The sequence below is a fragment of the Telopea speciosissima genome, chromosome 5 (genome assembly GCF_018873765.1).
Source record: "Telopea speciosissima isolate NSW1024214 ecotype Mountain lineage chromosome 5, Tspe_v1, whole genome shotgun sequence".
In the NCBI taxonomy this organism is placed as follows: Eukaryota; Viridiplantae; Streptophyta; class Magnoliopsida; order Proteales; family Proteaceae; genus Telopea; species Telopea speciosissima.
In genome coordinates this window covers 69,775,091-69,793,591 of record NC_057920.1, presented here as the reverse complement: position 1 = coordinate 69,793,591, position 18,501 = coordinate 69,775,091, and the positions used below count along the sequence as shown (strand labels likewise).

Genomic DNA, 18,501 nt, shown 5'->3' with positions numbered 1-18,501 from the left:
CAACCCCATTTTGTTGGGGCGTGTCAACACATGCTAGCTGACGGATAATGCCATGAGTAGTAAAGAAGGTTTGAAGGCCACCAAACATGTACTCTCTCCCTTTATCAGATCGAACAATTTTGATTCGAGTCTCAAATTGAGTAAGAATAAAAATTCTGAAAGGCATCACAAACATCACTTTTATGCTTCAGAAGAACAGTCCATGTAGCAGGTGAAAAATCATCAACAAATGACACAAAGTAACGATAGCCAAATAAAGAAGTAGTAGGGGAAGGACCCCAAACATCAGTATGCACAATATGGAAAGGAGCAACAGTTCTATTACCATGATAAGGATATGAAAACCGACAATGTTTGGCAAACATACATGGTTCACATTGAAAAACATGAGAAGAGGCAATAGAAGAAAATAAGTGAGGCAATTGTTTCCTCATTATAACAAAAGATGGATGGCCAAGACGACAATGCCATAACATAACAGAATCCACAGAACTACTATCATTACGGCCACACACATAGGATTGAGCTGTGGGCAAAAAAGGGTCAAAAAGATAGAGGCCTTGCTCCTCACGTCCACTACCAATAATCCTCTTCGTCACCAAATCCTGAAAAAGACAGTAAGAAGGAAAAAATGTGACATAATAGATGAGAGATTTAATCAGATGACTCACAGATAAAAGGATTAGTGTAAGGTTAGGGACATGAAGAACAAAAGTGAGGGAAATAGATGATGTCAGAGGGATATTACCCTTACCAGAGATGGAGGAAAGGGAGCCATCAGCTACCCTAACCTTATCCTTACCAGAGCAAATGGTATAGGAATCATAATAATGAGACGTACTCACCATGTGGTCTGTGGGCACCAGAGTCAATGACCCAAGATCGGCGGCGATAGAAGGCGAGGTGGAGACCTGTAAAGCTGAGGATGATGAGGAGCCAGCCACACTAGATGTAGAAGATGTGCTCAACTGTGACATGACCCTGCGAACCACTGCATCCATAAAGGTGGAGTCATCCTGTGGAGCATCAGCCTCATCACAGAATGAGCTCGAGCGCCCCCTCTACGGCCTCCACGACCACGTGTACCAAGAGGACGACCATGGAGAGACCAACACCTATCCTTGGTGTATCCAGTTCGTCCACAATGATCACATTTAAATCTGTCTCGCCCAACTCCACTGGCACCAACTGTCTCCACAGTACTAGCTTCCTCACGGTTAGGCCCTTGGCCTCTACCACCTCCACGGGTGTCCCGAAAAGAACTAGAATTGAGGGCTAACCTCTCATGAGATGATGCTGGTGGTGGTTCCATAGTAAGCCGCCGAGTCTCCTCACTCTGTAAGTAACTATAGACCTCACTAAGAGAGGGAAGGGGAGACCGGCTTAACAGCTGGAGTCTAACTGGCTCATAGTCAGGGTTCAGACCACCAAGTAAAGAGAAGACACGCTCCTTTTCAAGAGTCTGATACACCTTTGCTTCATCCTCTGGGTTGGTCAAATGAAGGTCCCTGTAGTGGTCATACTCCTCCACAAGACTAAGAAAAGCACTGTAGTACTCAGAAATAGTTTTGTCACCCTGCAGTTAAGATTTATGAATAGGTAAATACAGAAGTAGGGTAAGAGAAAGGTGGAGAGGAAGAAGAAGAGAGAATAAGAGAAGAAGGTTTGGAGAGAAAATACGATTATGTGTTGAGAGTTATCTCAACACACATATTAGCTTCATTAATAACTTCTGGAATTACACTGACCTCCCTAGGGAGGTAAATGGAAATAAGGAAAGAAAAAAAGGAAAAATACAACTTAAGTTAAGTCTTATAACAAGACAGTGACAAAACTACCCTTATACAGAAATACTAACAACTCTAACACTCCCCCTCAAGCTGGAGAATAAATGTCATACATTCCCAACTTGCTCAATAGGCTACTGAATAGACTAGCAACAAGACCCTTGGTGAAAACATCTTCTATTTGATCACCTGTCTTCACAAAAGGAGTACAAATGCAACCAGAATCCAGCTCCTCTTTGATGAAGTGTCGATCAACATCAATATGTTTGGTTCAATCATGTTGAACCAGATTATGGGCAATACTTATAGCAGCCTTGTTGTCACAATAAAGTCTCATTGGGCCTTTAGTGTCAAAGCCCAAGTCCTGAAGTAGTCTCTTCAGCCATATAAGTTCGCATACTCAATGAGACAAGTCTCTAAACTCTGCCTCCGCACTGGATCTAGCTACAACTGGTTGCTTCTTACTCCTCCAGGTAACAAGGTTACCACCCACAAAAGTGTAGTACCCAGAAGTAGATCTCCTATCAGAGACTGAACCAGCCCAATCAGCATTTGTGTAACCCTCAATCTGCAAATGGTCATGCTTGGCAAATAGAAGACCCTTTCCAGGACAGGATTTCAAGTACCTAATGATACGATACACTGCATCCAGATGTCCGCTCCTAGGAGCATGCATGAATTGACTCACTACCCCAACTGCATAAGTGATGTCTGGTCGAGTCAAGGAGAGATAGATTAGTTTCCCAACTTATCTTTGATACTTGCTCGCATCTATAAGAGGAGATCCACATTCATCCCCAAGCTTATGATTCGGATCAATGAGGAAAGTTGCTGGCTTGCACCCCATCATGCTTGTCTCTTTCAGAAGGTCCAAGACAAATTTCCTCTTACAAATATTGATTCCTTTCCTTGATCTAGCAACTTCAATACCCAAGAAGTATTTCAGGAGTCCAAGGTCTTTGATCTCAAACTGTTTGGCCAGATAAGACTTCAATCTGTTTATCTCAGCCACATCATTCCCAGTTACCACAATGTCATCAACGTAGCCAATGAGAGCTGTAACTGTACCATTACCTCTCCTGATAAATAAGGTGTGGTCAGCTTGACTCTGATAATAACCATTCTTCAGGATGGCTTGTCTAAATCTCTCAAACCAGGCCTTAGGAGACTGTTGGAGGCCATAGAGAGCTTTCTTCAAGAGACACACTTTCCCTTCAGCCAAGGAACACTTGAAACCAGGTGGAGGCTGCATGTATACTTCTTCTGCTAAATCCCCATGAAGAAATGCATTTTTCACATCTAATTGGTACATTGGCCAATCTTTGTTGGCAGCTACTGAAAGAAGGACCCTGATTGAGTTATGCTTGGCTACAGGGGCAAAAGTTTCCTGGTAGTCAACACCATACACCTGGCTATACCCTTTTGCAACCAGCCTAGCTTTGTATCTTTCCACTGTACCATCGGATCTATACTTGATTGTATAAACCCATCTGCATCCCACTGGAGTTCTCCCCCTGGGAAGATCAACCAGTGTCCAAGTATTGTTTTTTTCCAGAGCCACCATTTCCTTGGACATTGCTTGCATCCATTTTGGATCGGACAGGGCCTCTGTGACATTTTTGGGAATAGAAGAAGACTCAAGGGCAGTGGAAAAGGCAATACCTGTGGGAGAAATAGAGTCATAGGAAACAAACTAGGTTATGGGGTTAGTACATGCTCTCTTCCCCTTTCTCATAGCAATGGGAAGATCTAATTCAAAAGGAGAAGTATTACCTGGCTGAGGAGGATGAGACTGAGGATGTGGATCCAAAGAGGGATTTTGGCGGGGTTCAGTTCCCTTCATCACATACCATGGTTGCTTTCCTCTCTTCTTCAACAAGCATTCACCTCTTGTGAATACATGATCTTTGAATCTTGTTCCCTTGTATTCTGTTTCCAGGCTAGCATCACCACCACTACTAGCATCAATATCAACAACAACATCCTCCCCCTGAACTTCTCTGTACTTTCCAATATCAAATAAGAATGGGGAAGTAGAGGTAGGTAATGGAGGTAGAAATGGAATAACATCGGCATCATGTTCACTGTTAGCATTCTCCCCTTGAACAGGATGTTGAGTGGAAGAAAAGTAAGGAATAGACTCAAAGAAGGTGACATCTTTGGAGAGAAGTCGCCTTCGGGAAGGGGGATGGTAGCACTTATAGCCTTTGGTTGAATCAGAGTAGCCCAAGAAGATGCACTTAAGAGCTTTGGGATCAAGCTTGGTACGGGCTGATTTGTTGACATGAACATAACAAACACAACCAAAGACTTTTGGAGGCTAGGAGAAGACTGAGGATTGAGGAGAAAGGAGAGCTAGGGGAGATTTGGAGCCAAGGAGTGGAGATGGCATCCGATTAATGAGAAAGGCAGCGGTTAGAAGTGCATCAAACCAAAAAGTCTTAGGCACATGCATACCAAAGAGGAGACCACTGGTTATTTCCAACAAGTGGCAGTTTTTTCCCTCAGCCACCCCATTTTGTTGGGGGATATCCACACACGCCAGTTGATGGATGATACCGTTAGCAGTAAAGAACTGTTGGAGCCCCCCATACATGTACTCAACCCCCTTATCAAACCTAACAATTTGGATCCGAGTACCAAATTGAGTACTGATAAGTCGATAAAATTCTTTAAAAGCAGCACAAACATCACTCTTTTGTTTCAACAAAACAGTCCAAGTAGACCTAGAATAGTCATACAACAAATGAAACAAAATAACGAAAACCAGACATAGAAGTAGTAGGGGAAGGGCCCCAAACATCAGAATGAACAATAGAAAAAGGAACAGTGGATCTATTCCCATTTTAAGGATAGGATGTTCGACAATGTTTAGCAAAAATACATGATTCACATTGAAAAACATAAGGAGGAAAAGAAGTAAACAAATGAGGTAACTATCTCCTCATAACAGCAAAAGATGGATGACCCAAGCGTTGGTGCCAAAGCATGGCAAACTCCAAAGTCCTACGGTCACTCCGACCACAAACATAAGCTGTAGCAGTAGATGGCTCCGGTAACCGTGGTTCAAGATGATATAGTCCTCCCTTCTCAGTCCCACTACCAATAACCCTCTTTGTCTCCAAATCCTGAAAAAGACAATAGGAAGGGAAAAAGGTGACACAACAATTTAAGGATTTGGTCAGGTGACTCACAGACAATAGGTTAGTAGCAAACTCAGGGACATGAAGGACAGACTCAAGGGAAATAGACGGGGTAACTCTCACATTACCCTTACTAGAGACAGAGGAAAGGGAACCATCAGCAACCCTTACCTTGTCCCTGCCTGAGCAAATGGAATAGGAGTCATAAAACTGTGACATACCAGTCATGTGGTCAAAGGCGCCTGAGTCAATAATCCAAGTGGGAGCAGTGGACGGGGCAGATGAGACCTGTAAAGCTGAGGCAGAAGAAGCTGAACCTCCAGAGGCAGTACCAGTGGGGGACCCTCCAAGGTGAGACATAAGCCGGCGAAGGGCTGCAATGTCATCCTGTGAAAGGGAATCAGAACTAGGCTGGGAGACAGATGCCGCAGGCTCAGATGTGACAGAGTGTGCTCTAGCTCCCCCTCGCTTGCCACCACGGGTACCAGAAGAACCACCACGCATACCAGGGGGCTATCCATGAAGATCCCAACACCTGTCCTTGGTGTGTCCCAGTTTTCCACAATGATCACATTTAAATCTCTCACGGTAATCTCCACGAGTTGGCCCTTGGCCTTTCCCCCTACTTTTCCAGTCTTTGTGGGAACTAGAGACAAGAGCAGATCTCTCAGTAGATGGCACAGTGTCCATAGTTGTTCTCCTGGTTTCTTCACTTTGCAAGTAACTGCAAACTTCATCCAAGGATGGAAAGGGGAGCCTCCCTAAAATCTGCAGACGAATGGGCTCATACTCTGGATTGAGACCACCAAGGAGAGAAAAAATCCGCTCAATTTCCTGATTCTTGTAAACTTTGGCTTCATCTTCAGAGTTTGACAGGCGAAGATACCTGTAATGATCATATTCTTGCCACAGGCCGATAACAGTGTTGTAGTAATCAGATATGCTCCTATCACCCTACTTCATATTGATGACTTTTTGGTGAATTTGGTACACTTTTGCATAGTTACCAACTCGATCAAAGGTCCTAGCAACACTATCCCACATCTCCTTGGCAGTTTCCTTGTCCATAAATCTCCTACTGATCTCAGGTTTCATGGAGAAAACCAACCAGGTCATAACTGTGGAGTTCTCAGTCTCCCACTTCAGATATCTTGGATCAGTAGTGGCAGGCTCCTTAACAGAGCCAGTGATATACCCCAACATTCCCCTACTTCTAAGGGACATCCTCACAGAACAAGACCAGTCCAAGTAGTTGGTATTGTCCAACTTTACAACAGAGATTTGGGTGTTGGGGTGATCGAAAGAAACCATAGTTGGAGAAGAACTACTTGGCTTGCTAGTAGGCTGTCCAGCGACCTCAGTTGGTCCAGTGACCTCACAATCATTCCCACTCATGGTGGATGTGGTTCCAAACAAATGCTCAACACAGAGTCAACACAGCAGAATGGTGACTTGCACAACTAACAAATGGGGAGAAAAAACAACTCTACCCAATCACAAGGAAACAGCCAAGTAAATAGTCCAACTCAAAGAAATAGGTTGCATAGCAGTTCAGCCAACAACTGAAGGGAAATCCACACTCACAAGCAATTCGGTTCCACTCCATAATAGTTAAGTGCACTGAAATAGGTAATACTACCAAGTAACAAGAGTTATTTATGCTATTTCTGCCAAAAAACAACTCACAGGCATAAAAGACAGATTCTGCCGATAACAGAGAACCAGCAAAGGATCGAGCTATGCTCCTCAATCAAGGACTTTTGACAACAGGGCTGTTGGGGGTCTGAAAGAGGACCCCTAGGCGATTCAAAAGCTGCAGTTCACATACCAAATGACAGAGAGTTGAGGAGGAGATGAGCAAAACACTCTACAGCTGGCGGAAATGCTCTGTCCAGCTTCTAGGGCCTCAAATCCATTCCACGAGCAGGAAAACTCCCTCCATTACTGTTGGGTTGAAAGAAGCAACTCCAAAGAATGTTGTATAGTTGGTATTTCACATAATACAGCCTCTAATGGAACCCTCTACTTTTCTAGGGTTCCAAGAAAAGGTAAAAGAATACCAACCAAGCCTTAGTCGACTCTCAAACCAGTGAAGAACTGCTCTAATACCAAGTTAAGATTTTTGAATAGGTAAATACAGAAGTAGGGTAGGAGAAAGGTAGAGAGGAAGAAGAAGAGAGAATAAGAGAAGAAGGTTTGGAGAGAAAATACGATTATGTGTTGAGAGTTATCTCAACACACATATTAGCTTCATTAATAACTTCTGGAATTACACTGACCTCCCTAGGGAGGTAAATGGAAATAAGGAAAGAAAAAAAGGAAAAATACAACTTAAGTCAAGTCTTATAACAAGACAGTGACAGAACTACCCTTATACAGAAATACTAACAACTCTAACACCTGCTTCATTGAGTGAATTTTTTGATGGAGCTGATAGACCTTGGCAGAGTCACCTACTCTATCAAAGGCCACAGAGACACTATCCCAGATAGCTTTGGCAGTTTCTTTCCTTATAAACCTTCTCCCAATCTCGGGCTTCATGGAGAAGATCAACCATGTCATAACTGTAGAATTTTCAGTCTCCCATTTATCAAAAGTAGGTGAACCAGCTTCAGGAGTCTTGATAGTACCTGTGATATATCCAAGTTTTCCTCTACTTCTAAGGGAAAATCTCATAGAATGTGACCAATCCAAGTAATTAGTACCATCAAGCTTCACAACGGAAATCTGTTGGTGAGTGTTTTCATAAACCAACTGAGGAGCTGTTGAAGGGGGGCTGTGAATCAGCCGAACCAAGCTCAGAGGACTCTGTACCAACCATCATGTAAGGGAAATGGTACTTGACCATATACTTGGGTACCAATCCAAGTGGGGAGTGCACACTCAACCCAAAGAGAACCAAATACAAGGAAAAACAGAGGCAGAATTGAAAAACTGCACCCTAATACATTCCAATAGATAGCATTAATCTCAACCAAGTTCAAACTGCTTCACAAAAGCTGTGCACAAGCATCACTCACCGAAGGAGATAGGGTATTACAGTCCAAATATGAGAAAACCAGAAGTTGAGCATTCTCGGCTTTACCTGGGCAGAAAAACAGAGCTCCACAAAAAAAGGATAGTACTCTTATGGAGTCTCCAAGTAGCAAGAAGGAGCACAAGGGTCTTCACCAGCACTCTTGGGCGATTCTAGTGACATAGTCCAAGCTCCAAAACCCTGCCGAGATAGAGAGAGACAGAAACTCCAAGATGGAGCAGGCGGTAACTCTAGCAGTGGCTAGAGAAGCTTCAAAAACATTCAAGTAGCTTCCTCCAAGCTCAAATAGTAGTTGCAGACCTGAGAATAGGTTGTACACTTGTACTAAACCTATTTCATTCTCCTTTCAACAGGTTTCTTACATATGGAGCTTCTCCTTGAAACCCTTTGTTCCCTAGGGTTTCAAAGAGAAGAAAAGAATGGGAACAAGGAGATAGATTCGACTCTCAAACCCTAAGGCTTTGATACCAAGTTAGATTTAGGTTAGGGAGATAAGTAGGAGAGGAGGAAGAAGTTGGAGGAAGAAGGAGTCAAGAGAAGAGAATATGTTATGTTGTGAATACGGTTGTGTTGGAGAGACTTCTCCATACACCTATATTACTTCAAACATAATAAGGAGAGAATTACATCCACCTCCCTAGGGAGGTACAAGGAAAATAAAGAAGAAAGAACAGAATTACATAATAAGACAACTAGTAATGAGACTAGTTCCTAAGCTACCCCTATTACATGCCTTCTAACAAGATGACCAGAAAAGTCCCCAAAAACAGGGGTGCCCCATGTGGCAGTATATCAGCAAATCAGGGATAGGATTTTAATCTCCACCAATATTACTCAAAATCCTCCACCAATATTACTCATAACATATTAGCACACCAGAAGTAATATATAACTCAGAAAAAAGGGTACCAAAAGGTGCAATATGGCAACCAAAACAGGGGTGCCTCAAGGTGTTGATCTTCACCAATCCAGCAAGAGAACTTTATGCGCAGAGAAGATATATCATCAGCAGAAACTTCATATGCAGACAGAAAGAACCCATGCACAGAGAGGAGATAAATCATCAAGCCCTTATTTTCATATTGATTCAACACGGAACTACATCAAGGACAGAATAAGAAGAGAAACTGCGTGTCAGCATCTGATGGAGATTTTTTGTTTCTCTTTTTCTTCATCACTCTGATACCATGTGACAAAACCTGATCTTAACAACCAGGATCTGTGTAAAAGAATAAGAGAATGAACAAAGTACAAGAGAAGAATAAGGAGATGAGAGGAGTGTTATAATATGGGTTCAAGGGTAAAATTGTCCTAGGGATAATTGTATCCTTGTTCCTATTCTAGAATGTTCTCTATCATATTATAAATAAAGCATGGCCTTGGTCACACTGATCAAGCCAGTATTCACGGAATTCAACATGGCATCAGAGCCAAAAAAACATCCGGGAATATGGGCAATGAACTTTTTCCTTTTATTTCTTTCTTTCGTGATCTCGTCCTAGCGTAACCACCTCCGGCCACCACTCACCTTCCGCCAGCCTTCCGCCACCACCACCACTCTTCCGCCGACCTCCACCAGCCCCTCCAAGACTCCGTCAACCCCTCTAGGGCTTCCACTAACCTTCCCTTCCAGCCTCCCGCGACCCCTCTCGGCCTCTCTTTCCTTCTCGCGAGAGCCTTCTCCAACCTTGCCGCCTTCTCTTTTACACCTTTGGTGGTGAGTTGACTCCCAGCAAGGGCTCTTTTCGCCTCCATATGCAGTAATTTTATTTTTTTGGGGCAATTTTTTTTCTGTCTTTGAGATTTTTTTTCCAGCCACCATGCCTAATAACTCAGAGATCACTTATGCTTCCTCTAGCCCTGATGGAACATCGCAACGAGATTTTCTGCCGTTCCCAGCCAGTCCCATTAAATTAAATGGCAGCAACCATCTCTTGTGGTCTCGTTCTTGCTTGTTCGCGATTGGTTCCCGTGGTCTATCTGGCTACATCATTGGAACTGCTGTCAGGCCTCCCGATGCTGGTGTTGCACAAGATCGATGGATGAATTTTAATTTCTTGGTCATGTCCTATTTGGTTAATTCCATGGACCAAGAATTTGTCGGGCGCTACCTTCTCCTTGATACGGCTGCCAAGATCTAGAAGACAGCCCAGGACACATATTCTCAGGTTGGGAATGCTGCCCAATGTTATGAGCTCCATCAAAAGATCCACTCGACCAAGCAGTTGGAGTTGTCCCTCTCTCAATATTATAATCAAATGTGCACTATGTGGCAGCAATTGGATTTTTTAGGCATCTTCACTGCTACCTGTGATGTTGACACTACAGCTTTCCGGAAATGGGAAGATGGGTTGTGGGTCTTTGATTTTTTGGCTGGTCTCAATATTGAGTTTGATCATATCAAGGCTAATATTCTGAATCGTGATCCTCTACCCACTCTTGAGCAGGCCTACGCAATTCTTTCGGCTGAAGACAGTAGGCGTACAACCATGGTTACTCCCATTACTCAAGAACGATCGGCCCTCCTTTCTGGCTCTCAATCTTCTTCCCATAGGAACTCTTCTCGTGCTATTGGTAGTGATCGGCCGACTAGTGATCGACCCTATTAAATGTGATCACTGTGGGAAGGAGTGGCACACTAAGGACCGATGTTGGAAGCTTCATGGTCGCCCTGCGGATACCCGTGGACGTGGGAAGGGTGGTTCCAATCGGCCCAACAATGCTCGTGCCCATCAGGCCTCTACTAAGGAGCAGCCCGACCAATCTCTTTCACAAGTTGTGGCTGAACTGCAAAATCTCCGGGATATGATGACTCGCTTGGACACGTCTTCTTCGGCATCTGTGTCTCCTTCATTGGCTGCTTCGGCTGTTTCTCTGCCTTCCGATCAGTCTACCACTTCTTCCACAGGTATTCCATTTGGTGGGAATTGCACCTCGGTCATACCCGATTCTTGGGTCATTGACTCCGGGGCAACCAACCATATGACAAGTTCTTCCTCTCTTCTTTTCAAATATTCTCCTTTATCTGGTCGTCACAAAGTTCGAGTTGCTGACGGGTCTCTTTCTCCTATATCGGGAAAGGGGTCGGTTCAGTTCTCTATGCCTTTCATCTGTCTTACATGTTCCTAAGTGTTCTACTAATTTATTGTCCATCAATAGCTTAACAAGAGATTTAAATTGCAAAGTAACATATTTTTCCCAAACACTATTTGTTCCAGGACTTGGACACGGGTTGTACGATTGCATGTGGTAAGGTGGTTGGTGGTCTGTACGTGCTTGATAGTTCACCGGCAGCTTCGACATCTCAGCCTCCGTCTTCAGATCCCACCTCTGCATTACTTGAGTTGAATAATTGGCATCGTCGTTTGGGCCATCCCCCATTGGGGGTTTTATCAGTTCTTTTTCCTAATTTATTGAAACGATGTAATCCGAATAATTTTTCTTGTGATGCTTGCACTTTGGCAAAGCAAACTAGAAGTGTTTATCCTATTTCTAATAGTAGAAGTTTGTCTCCCTTTAGTTTGATTCATTCTGATGTGTGGGGCCCTGTCCGATGTGTTTCCACCTCTGGGTTTCGGTGGTTTGTCACCTTCATTTGACTGTTACAGCCGCACGACATAGGTTTATTTGTTGTATAGTAAGAGTGATGTATTTACCTGTTTCACTTTATTTCATAAGATGGTCCAAACCTAATTTGATGCCAAGATGAAGATTTTACGGTCTGACAACGGCAAGGAATATATGGATGGTGCCTTTCGCTCCTATCTGGATTCCCATGGAATTATTCATCAAACCTCTTCTGTGGACACTCCTGCTCAAAATGGGGTTGCAGAGCGAAAGAACCGGCATTTGTTGGAGGTTGCCCCTTCTCGCTTCTAGGATGATGCGATTCTTACAGCCACATATTTGATAAACCGGCTTCCTTCCCGAGTCTTAGGAGGCCGCTGCCCTTTGGAAATTCTGTTGGGATCCTCTACCTTTGTTGTGCCTCCCAAGGTATTTGGATGTGTGGTGTTTGCCCGAAATCACCATGTTCACGGGAAGTTTGACCCCAAAGGACTCCAGTGTGTCTTTCTTGGCTACTCGGCTACCCCGAAAGGGGTATAAATGCTATCATCCTCCTACTCGGAAATTGTTTGTCACCATGGATGTGGTATTTTAGGGATCTGAAGCATACTTTACATCGTCGATACCTATCCAGGGGGAGGTTCTAAGTGATGAAGAGGTCCCGTTGATTGCTCCTTTGGATGTTAATGTGCCTACTATAGAGGATGTCTCTGTTGAATTGGAGGATGGGATTACTAGTCAGGAACAGGAGCAAGGACAGAATGAGCAGCCTATAGTCCAAGGGGAGTCTAGAGAATCAAAAGAGTTGGACTTTTTCTCGAGGAACATACTTCCCTCCTCGTGGAACTTGGAACAAAGAGACCACCACCACTGCTCCCACACAATCAATACCTGCTCCAAGTCCTACTCCTAATCATCTCTTTGGTAAGCTTTCTTCTGATCCTAGTCTTGACTTACCCATTGCTATTCGAAAACCAAAACAGAGTTGTACACAACATCCAATATCCAATTTTGTGTCATACACATGACACAACATCCAAATCCAATTTATATCCCTTCTGGGTTGCACAATAGCCCAAAAAAATACACTGCAGACCCCGAAGATTAAACTTGCCATGCACATGATGATTTCTGGCAAAAGCAACACAACCAAAGACTTTGGGAGAAACAATAAAAGAGGATGAACCCAGCAGAAGATCAAGGGGACAACGGTTATCCAATACACAGGAAGGCATATGATTAATAAGATAGGCTGCTAAAAAAGAACATCACCCCAAAAACGAGAAGGGACATGCATGGCAAACAGAAGGGAACGGGCCACTTCTAATAAATGCCTATTCTTACACTCAGCTACACCATTTTGAGCAGGAGTGTCAACACATGTAGTTTGGTGAATGATCCCATGATCACTTAAATAGGTTTGAAAAGCACCCTCCATATATTCAGTCTCATTATTAGTTCTAAGAATTTTAACCTTGGCATCAAATTGGGTTTGCACCATCTTATGAAAAGACTGAAAACGGGAAGAAAAAAAACATCACTTTTCTAGTGAAGCAAGTAAATCTAAGTGGTGCGGCTAAAGCAGTCAATAAAGGTAACAAACCAATGAAAGCCAAAAACAAACATATACCGGGCAAGGCCCCACACATTAGAATGAATCACACCAAACGGAACTGAACTTCGATTATCAGAAATAGAATAAGTATGTCTAGTTTGCTTCATCACAAATAAAATTGTTCAAGTTACATCGTTTAATAAAATCCGGAAAAAGTCTAGGTAATGTCCTAATGGGAGGATGACCCAACCGACGGTGCCAAGTAGAAAGATCAGATAAAGCAGTTGTGGAGGAACCAGGAAGAGAAGCAACAGTAGACAAAGCTGAGGAAGAGCTCTCAAGCAAATACAAGCCACCATCCATTCTACCACAACCAATCGTACTTTCTGTCCCCAAGTCCTGAAAAATACAATGAGAAGGAAAGAATGTAACATTGCAATTTAAATCCCTGGTGAGACTACTAATCGATAAAAGATTCGTAGTATAATTAGGGACATGCAAAACTGAAGAAAGAGATAAATTAGAGGAACATTTGTTGGATCCTTAACCAGAAACAGAGGAAAGAGAACCATCAGCAATACGAAATCTATGTTTACCTGCTAATGGAGAATACTGAAAAAAATGGGAATGAGACCCAGTCATATGGTCAGTGGCCCTGAAGTCAATTATCCATGGGATGGACTCAACCGAGGGTACACTGGCCACAAAAGGAAAACCTGATGATGAAGGAGTAAAGGAGTTAGATGGTTGTGGGGTAAAAGAGGTAGAAACAACACTGGCACTGGCAGGTGGCGCTGAAGAAGAAGTCTCAAGCCTGGACATCAAACGCCGTAGGTAGTAAAGCTCATCTAAAGAGAGAGGTGCATCATTAGGGTTCTCATCAGTAGTAGTGTGATGGGCAGCAGCCCCAGGCAAACAACCCTGGCCACATGCACGAGAAGGAGGACGGCCATGAAGCTTCCAGCATCGGTCTTTAGTGTGGCGCTCCTTCCCACAATAATCACACTTCACAGGAGCTTTCTCAGAAGTGGGATTCTCAGTCCCACGGGCAGAAGATCCCTGAGGAGAAACACCATGGGACAGTGGACGTGTACCAGTGTAAAGAGCAGATCTCTCCATGGAACAGAATGTACCATAGCAGTATGACGACTCTCCTCAGAGGCAACAATAGCATAGGCCAGCCCAAGAGAAGGAAACGGATCCCTATTAAGAACATGTGCTCGTATCTAATCAAACTCCATGTTTAACCCAACAAGAAAATCATAAACACGGAGTTTATCTTCCCACTTGTGAAAGGCAACTGTGTCAGTCTCACAACTTGCAGTGAAACGCCCATAGAAATCCAAAGTCTGCTAGAGACCTCTCAGGGTTAAATGGTACTAAGATAAAGATAGATTTTTTTGTTGCAATCGGTGAATCTTTCTACAGATCTCAAAACTCCACGCATCATTGCCCACCTGGGAGTATGTCTCCTTGGCAACCTTCCAGATGGTTGCAGCAGAATCAAGAAGAAGATAGCTCTGGGCAATAGCAGGATCAATGGAATTAAAAAGGTAGGACATTACCAAACATTCATCAGTCTCCCATTTTATTTGAGTAAGACCAGCAGTAGATGGCTTCATAGAGGCTCCCGTAAGATGACCAAAAAGACCACGGGAACCCACAGCAAGAGAATAGGATCTAAACCACATCAAATAATTACTCCCATTAAGGTTGACGGAGTTTGTAGGGAATAAGGGGAAGTCGCGTTCACGCTGCAGGACCACCCCTTCATGTCCAGTAGATGCAGTAGATTCATCAGACATGGCTGCTAATCACAGAAAAATAGGGGAAACTAGGTAGAGAAAAATTATGACCACATGAAAATCTCCAAGAAACAAAAGGAGATGTTTAAGTCATGGGTGAGAAAAAAGAGACCCCTTGGTGGGAGAATAATCACCACCAAGGGAAAAACAGGGAAGAGAGCAAGGTGGTAGGAGCTCTTAGCTGGCTGGGAGGTGAGGCAGTGGTGTGGCGGTAGCGCTAGGCCGAGAGAGAGAGAGAGGGCGGCGGTAGGCGATGGTGGTCAGTAGTGGTGTTGGCGGCATGAGAAGAAGAAAGAAAAAGAGAGGCAGCGGTGGTCTAGGATTTCATGAGCAAGGAAACGCGAATCCCAAGGTTGATTCTCCTAGCTCTGATACCATGATGGAATATTTGGGGAAATGTGACTTATATCAATAAGACACAAGCCCTCTTTATTTATAATAAAGGTGTGAGAACAAGTTACAATAGTACCCTTAGGGCAACACAATATAAAACCTATTGGACAATAATAGCCTTGAAACCACAATACAACACAGACAATATTATACATTCACATAAATAATAGACTGACAACATCCAGTGTTGATCAGTTTGATAATATATGAAGTACTTACAACTGTATACTGAACCAAGGTCATCAATTGCTGCAACATCGCTTCTGCTTCTTTTTTTAATTTCTTTTGAGGTGTAAGTTTTGCACCCAGCCTGATCATAATAGGAATCACAAGAAAAAAGTATGAATAATGTGTACAATACGCAGTAGATACCAAAACTGAAGCATGCAAGAAACGATGTAGATTACTTCTCAAAGTAACGGTCCAGATTGCGCCACTGAGGATCTTTACATCGGTTTCCAAAACGGACAACTTCCCCTGAAAAAACTTTTAATTCTTCCCTGCAAACATGAAATCAACAATAAGATTACCTTTCAGTTTTAAAGGTAAGTAAGCAACATAATACAGTATAAAGTCAACATCAAAACAAACTAGCAATATTCCATTACCCACCTTTTGTCAGCAGCTGTAATCCTTAGGAGTTCATCCATATCTGTCGATACTAAATTTTGAACGCCTTCTGAAGGAAGTACCACTTCTTTCAAATGTTTTATGTTTTCCATTGAAAGTGATTGCATAAGATTGGCACCCTTAAAAATTGTGATTGCAATCTCAAAAGCTAAAATAGAGATTTTTTTGCCTTCGGTTGCCACCCCAGAGATAAATCCACTCCTTGGGTTCAAACTAGTCATGGCAGCTCCAAGGGTGTCCAAGAGCTCCACTGCCTTGCCAAGCCCGACAGTACCAGCTCTATCCAAAAGTGAGTTCACTTCTGAAACCTGTTGCACAGCAAATTATTAAAAATATATGCACAATAAGATTTCAACAAAGCAGTCCAAGTCAACCAATCGAGTCTTGGTGCAACGGTAAGGTTGCTCCATTGTGACCAAGTGGTCACAGGTTCAAGTTTGGAAACAGCATCTCTGCGAAAGCAGGGGTAAGGCTGCATACACTATGACCCTCCCCAAACCCCGCAGTGGCTGGAGCCTCATGCACTGGGTACGCATTTTAGTCCAAGTCAACCAATCGCATGGTGTATTTCCCATTCTCTAAAAGATAAAAGGTTCAATATTGTGAACACCATCATAATGCGGATCCGGGGTTCTGAAACCCAGCTCGGATCGCTTATGGGCCCACCCAATCAACAAATAGCTCAAATCTAATTACCAGTGGCAATCTCATAATATACCAGAATTTTCAAGGGGTTGTTAGGTAAGTAAAGATGAGAGGATATGATAGGGATTGGTATTTACTGTTCAGGGACTAACTTGAAAGAGTTCGTAAAATGTGGAAAAACTAGAATAAAGGAAGATGTGAGGGGTATTAATGGAAACCTATTGAAATAAAATAAGAAACCAACCGATCGTAAAAAGGGCATAGTACAAGATCTCAGCGAGATTCGTAAATTTTCGGTTTCGAGAAGTCTGGAGACGAGACGGTAGGTGATACAAGTTTTGTGCAAGATCTCGGGCTATATCTTGATCTCGAGTCAAACCAGACCATACAAAGGCTATATAAAAAGGCATTGTTTCGGCGAGATTTCGAGTTGAGATTTCGACCTCAACTCGAAATCTCGCCTCTCTCGCTCTGCTGTGAAGGAAAAACACCTCCAAGTGAGGGTTTTGGTGCTTTTTTTTGGCAAATCTCACATCAACTGAAGATTAAAGCTTCGAGATTCAAGATTGAAACTTCAACATCAAGGGAGGGAGCTGCATTGCATCTCAAAAACAGTTTTAGGTAGAAAAATAACTAAACGGTAGGACATGTCACGAGCTTGATTCGACAACAATAACAACAACAACATGGTCGTTTTGATGATCTGGCCCGACACTCGTTTCAATACCAGCTACTCTCAAATGGTAGGACTTATTACACACTTACACTTGTATTTGTTTAATCTATGTCTCTTTCCAAGTTTCTAACAATTATTAACAAACGAGTATCAGACAGCTTGATCATATTCATAATAACCATGTATGATTATGTATATGATGCCTAATGCTTAAATGGTTTATGGTTTAACGTTTTTTTAATTCTTGATTCTTAATTAAGTTGTTTTACACCTCTACTTTAATTATATGTGTTCTAAATATTGTGTGGAATAGCCTAGGGTAGAGCTCACCTACGTCGTAGACTACCAACCTAGGGTCCGAAATCAAAGTACCCTTTTGTATTTGAATTTGTAAAACTAATGTTTTCAATGTGTTTAGAAGGCCTAAAATATGGATGTTAAGTTTCAGGATCTATCTTGGCCAAATGGCCACCGAAACCCACCACCAAGTTAAGACGGGGAAAAATACACCAACTCGCCGAGAATCAGAACTCAGTTTCGTGGCCTGGCGAAACCGAGACCTAAAACCTTGAGAAGGGGAAGAGAGGAGGAGTCATCTCCTACCTCAAGACAACATTGTTAAGTTGTGGTACTCTATTACTATTAGGATTAGTTGGTGCTCATGATAGGGGGAGTGTCCCTATTGTGATGTGGTTGTGTTTATTTTTTTCTTATTAGTTTGTAACTGGTACTCTATTACTATTAGGATTAGTTGGTGCTCACAATAGGGGGAGTGTCCCTATTGTGATGTGGTTGTGTTTCTTTATTTTTTTCTTATTAGTTTGTAACTAGGATTGTGCTCGGAGTAGGATTCCTACTTGGAGTCTGTTAGCTGTTGACCGAATATTATAAATAAAGGTGAGCATCACGATAAACAACACAAGCTGAGTCCATTGTGGTTCAGCACAATTCCTGTGTGTGTATTCACTTCTTCAGTTTCTGGTTGGTGGTTTGTGGTTCTGTCACAAACACAAACCAGCGTCAATGAAAGGAAAAAATCATAGTTGTCAAGGCATTGCTTAGGCGCTGCCTAGGCATCCAGGAGGATTTTTGGGGCCTAGGCGACTGTCGCCTTAGTGGTATCTAACCAAGTTTTTCCTTTATTTATGCCAAATATCATTTAAGTAAATGAAATAATATAACATTTACTTAAGATATTATTCATAAATAAGCAAATAACCCCTATTTGAATCCAATCAAAATAATTAAAAAATTCCAAAAGGA

At 42.7% G+C, this 18,501-nt stretch overlaps 1 pseudogene; it reads right to left on the bottom strand.

Moving 5' to 3' along the window:
• LOC122661907 overlaps positions 1–18,501 on the bottom strand; it is a 44,069-nt pseudogene that overhangs the window by 11,641 nt on the left and 13,927 nt on the right.